At 48.3% G+C, this 5,317-nt stretch overlaps 1 long non-coding RNA gene across 1 annotated transcript; it reads left to right on the forward strand.

The window, feature by feature from the left end:
- The first annotated feature begins 2,265 nt into the window (after positions 1-2,265).
- Positions 2,266-3,235, forward strand: LOC311427785. The gene is made up of 2 exons (XR_014687561.1): positions 2,266-2,316; positions 2,735-3,235. It is a non-coding gene; the product is annotated as an uncharacterized lncRNA (long non-coding RNA).
- Positions 3,236-5,317: the final 2,082 nt, after the last annotated feature.

A 5,317-nucleotide genomic window follows, 5' to 3' on the forward strand; every position in this document is an offset into this window, starting at 1 on the left:
GCGGCGGCACCTGGAGCCGCGGGGGGCGGCCACGCCCGGCGGCAGCGGCCCGGCAGGGGGCAGGCGCGGCTTGGCTGGGCTCGGCCCCCTCCACACGACCCCTGCCGTGTGGGCAGCCCGATATTTGCCCGTTCACCTCGGGGTACAGCGCCCAGGGACCCCCCCCACCTCGGCGGCAGAGCCCCCCGGGAGCGTGGCGCCCTGTCCCGTCCCGTCCCGTCCCCACAGCCTGCCTCTCGCCTCAGCGGCACCCCGAGTGCACCCCTTGCACCCACAGCTGGGGCAAACAGGGCTCTGTGGTCCCCTCAACCGCCTTGTCGAGGCTATTTCTGAGGCTCCAAGCTGAGGCATGTGGTGTCCTTGCCCTACACAAGCGGAGGTTTAGTCCATGAGAACAGGTGGACAGTGGCAATCCCGAGACGCTGACCACGCAGCAAGCCCTAAAACTGACCTACGCGTTACTGCATAGCCTGCCTGAGAGGCCAGAAGCAAGGATAAGAAGTTCACTTCTGCTCTCAGAGTTGTACTTTGTGTCAGTCAATAAAACAGGCTTGAAATCAGGCTTGCTTGGGTTCTGGTCGTTACATGGCAGCTTCAGCAGCCTGGCCGTGAGGTCTGAACGGAAAATTTCACTCTGGAGTTACGAAGCCAGAGGAAGATCAGAGGAAGATCAGAGGTGATTACGAAGCCAGAGCACTACAAAGAACATTATTTAGAGAACACACGTTAAAAAAAAAAATGATTTCACGTTTAGTTTAGAACCAGACTCATCAAAGTAGATGGGTGCTCTCGCAATGAGGCTGCCAATGCCAGTGACGGGCAGTATGTGTATTCAGGCCGAAACACGCCACCTAACCAGCGAGGGGGCAGAACAGGCTGGCAGGGATGTGCTGGGCTGTCTGCCTCCCCACCAGGTTTTGTGCAGCCACCTGTGAGCTTGTGAGTAAAAATGTCAACCCCAAATCTCCGCTATTATCCCTAAATGTTACAGGCAGGCTTTAAAGGATGTTGCTTTTAAGAAGCCCTTTACTGCATTAGCGCATTGCTCATTGCCGACACTGGACGTGGTCAACTTGGGTCCAAATGAGCAAATTCTCATCCGCAGACCAGAATGAAGCCAGTTTGGCTCTGCTGCTGCCTTCAGTAGTGTCAAGGACTTTGCCTTGGGCCAGGAAAACCGCCCTGCTCCACATGCCGGTGGTGTGATGCCAGCAAAGGCTGACATTAGGGCAGGCAGACCTGGGGCACGCGTTGGCTCCAGTCTCCCCGCAGCCCCGCAGGGGCATCCCCGTGCAAGCTGCTTTTACGGTCAGGACATGTGGGTGACTCTTCAATCCCCTGATAGATCGTTAAGGCATTAACTTGCTTGTGTCTGTTTGCTCTGGCTTCAGGGTACTTTAGAGCAGGATTTTAATTACCACCTCCTCCTACTCCACCACCATGTTAAGACATGTGCCAAAAGCTGCATTAGCACTGAGTTGCTGAGAGAAAAGAACAGTTAGGGATCACTGGTAAGTTAAAGAAGTACGAGCAGAAGCCACGGCCAGAAGGGGCTCCTGCTCTTGGCCTCTGTGGAAGGGAATGGTAAGACCAGCGTGGCCACAGGTGTCGGCCCTACCCGTCTGCTTTGCTTCCAGAGAGACACGCATTCATCAGCTGGACACCTCTTGTGCTAGCAAGGGGTTTCTTTTACACCAAGGAGTCCCTGTGAAGTAGTGAAGGTGGCTCAGCCCACCCTGCAGAGCTCACTCCCACCCTCAGCCGGGGGGCCTGGCTGGGAGCTGCAGATGAAACTGGAGGGGAGCAGGGGCTGTCACCCCTGTTCTGCCACCTCCCTGAGCTTGAACGCACTCGTTCATTTAACCAGGACTACCCAGCATTCTCCCATGCACTCATCTGCATTAATTATCAGTGCAATTCAAAGATGAGCAAAGTTTTCAATTAGCTGGAAAAATCCTGCACTTCTCTGACAGTATTTGGGCTGTGATCAGGGTCCTGCACTTTTAAGCAGTACAGCCCTGACCCAAAGAGCTCAGGACATCCTGGCAATGCCTTCACTGCCTTCAGCAGCCATGCTCAAAGTCACTACCAAATTTTCCAAGACAATTTTGTTTGCACTACTTTTGCATCCTGCACTCGTCTCCTGAACCGAACCACTGTCTGGCTGGCAGGAGAGTCACACCACAGCACCGCCAATGTGTACACAGCAGAAACAAACAGGATGCCGTGTGAGACCTGTTCCTGAGCTCACACGATAGTACAGGCACAGTCCTGGGGACTGAGCTAGCGGACAGACACCTTCCTTTCCGTGCAATGGTAAGTATTTTCTGCCAGGATGGAAGCTGTGGGGTTTTAGACCATATTTACATCTCTCTGTAAATTGTCACTGGTGAAATCTGCTTCTCTACTTAGCCTTGAGAAGTTCAGCCTTGAAGATCGCTGTTTTCCCCAGGACTTACTCAGTCCTGCAGGCTGAAAGACACATGGTTAGCTCAGCAATAAGGCTGGACTTTATGCTTCCTGAGACAAATGTGTCCATTTTGGCTTAGGAATACAGGCTCATCGTTGTCTTCCTGACAGCTACCATTCAGCTGCATCATCCCAAACAGCCAGCAAGAGCCCACAGACCTCGGGTGTTTGAAAATAAAATTATAATCTCTTGAGGATTTCTGGGCATAAATTTAAAACTATCAAGCCCTAATCCTTTGGTTCTGGTTGTTTATCTGCCCTGCAGAGAAGTGCTACGTGCCCACAGCCTTCATGGTCGGACGGGTTTCCTAACGAATCCCATAACCTGATCAGCTGGACCGAACAAGTTTGGAAGGTCACATTAGCTGCTGCTGCTGCACACAGAGTGCTCAGCCAATAAAGACTGTGCTCATCAAACTGCCAGCATTTTAGGACTGTGCTCGGGTTTGGAAAGGATTTATGTTGGATCAGTATATCTTGGCTTTTCCACCTTGTGCAGTGTGTACAGTATTCTGTTTCACGTCCAGGACGTGTGGCGAGCAACAGAATCAGGGGATCCAAGGAGCAGCCACAGGCAACAGTCTGCACAGAAGACACTGCTGTTTCCCTTCCTTACTTGTAATTACTTGCTGAGAAAATGAAAGAATTACAACTGAAAGGCTTCCTAAAAGAATACAGAATTCAGACTGAAATACCTTCTAGCTCTGTCTTACAGGATTCTGGAAGAGAAGCATACCTGTGAATAAATACTACTGTTTAACAGAAATGAAATATAGGACTTATTTTTAAAAGGATTTAGAACTTTATGTATAAGAAATCCAAATTACCGGAAGCTCACCCATGGGCTCGGTTTCTGATGTTATATAAGATATGGTGTGAAAAGCACGAAAAATACAGACGTGGCAGAGGGTGGGCTGCTGTTCTGCCCTGCTGCCTTCCCTCCTTCACTTCTGGTGGCTGCTTTCCCCACCACCATCGCACAGGGGCAGCCCACTCTTGCCCCCTCACATCCCCTGCTCTTGTCAGCTCCTCAGAGAACCACTGCCAAAACAGTGAGGGCAGGCCCGCAAACACACCTTCCACACACAGGCTGACTAGCCCAGATAAGTAATTCAGATTAAAAGCTGCAAAGACAGGCAAATTGGATTTTAGTTCCTCTTAGCCACTGGATTTCAAACTCAGGCTCCTCTACAATACCTGGCTTAAGCTGTTACCTGAAACTGAACTCCACGTTACCTTTACAGCTCTTTTAACCCACGTCTTTCAACCCAAGTCACCTTCCTGCATAAGCACTCCTCTCAAAACAGACATAATCAAACACTCATCTTGATGCTCTGTGAGGAGTAAAATTCATCTTAAAGCAAAGCGTCTTCATGGGGACTCAAAATGTAGACAAGTTCTTTTCTGCTCATCAAGAGATATGAAAAGCTTTTCTTCTGAAGGATGAGGGGTTCATCAGGTTCACGTGAGTCAGGCTGCTCAGAGCAAACCTCCAAGTCCCTGCAGCAGTAATCTCTGCTTATTTCCTTTTTGCAGCTCCTCATGTGATTCATTTTTGTACCACTGCCCAGCTCTATCCCTTACCCCCACCTGGGGAAAGAAGAAATGCCATCACAAGAGAGCTGTGTATCAATCACTATATAAAACCAGGCAGAAGACAGGGACAGAAACTGGTGTCACCTGCAGGGTCCTGGTGGAGAACATGCAGAATTTCAAACACTTTTAAAACTATTCTCAGAAAGTTCTCATGTTCATATCATTTGGGATTTGGGGCTTGTTTCTAGTACTGTCCATTTCTCTAAATGCTTCTTCTGGAGAAATGTTATTTATTCCATTCCTCATAAATGACAAGTTCTTGATTTCTGCAAACCATACTGAGAGCAGGAATACATCTTAGAGCAGAGCAAAAGAATGAGATAAAAACAGAGAAGAGTAGGGATTTGATTAAAAACCAGAGTATACCGAGATCCTTATTTCAACAAAATCAATAGCTGTTGCACAAGGACAGTGCCAGTATTGCTGTCCTCTCTCTGAAATTCACACTATTGTATATTGGTTTACTGATTTTTATTCCACTTGCAGGAAAATGCCTGAAATGGCTCTAAAGAAGGGACGAGTATTATTATCAATCAGACCATCAGACACAAATATTTATTCACAGCATCTAAAAATACTTTGAAGTTAAAGCTACAAGAGACACAGACGAATTCCAATGAAGGAAACATAGGGCTGTGCAAGTAAAACAATTCTGAGTAGACTGAGGGTGAATAACTGCAGGGGTGTTCATGTGGCTGACTGCTGCAAGAGGAAACTTACACACAGTGAGAAGTAAAGAGAAGGAAAGAAGGTTGAAACCCTTTCTATAATATTATGGCACTTTTATGACAGTCCTTTCCTGTGATTTGAACTGGGATTTAAGAGTCCTGAAAGAAAGTCATACAATCTCCTAATGCCTTAGTGCCTCTGCTATAAAATGCACTTGATTGTTAATCTATCTCACAGGGATATTTGGGAGTGCTCAGATGCTACTGTGACGTTTGTGACAGGTGCCTTGGGGGCCTAGGATATCTCACAGAGCATTGTACTGAGCCTAAGCAGATGTCGTGGGTGTATGGATTACACGAGGGCTGCCTTCTTGGGGCTAGAAGTGTTACCCGCGTCTCTGTGTCCCAGGTATAATGTGCAACTTGTGAAACAGAGTCACAGGGGAATAATCAGTACAAATCATTAGGAAAGATAACAAGTTGGCAAAGTGATGTTCCCCTGGGGGACAGCAATATGCAATCATTTGCCCTGGTGTGAGGGTTGACAAGCTAAGTGGAAAAACATTGTGACTGCCAAAAGAGAT

Source organism: Aythya ferina, assembly GCF_964211825.1.
Source record: "Aythya ferina genome assembly, chromosome: Z".
Taxonomy (NCBI): Eukaryota; Metazoa; Chordata; class Aves; order Anseriformes; family Anatidae; genus Aythya; species Aythya ferina.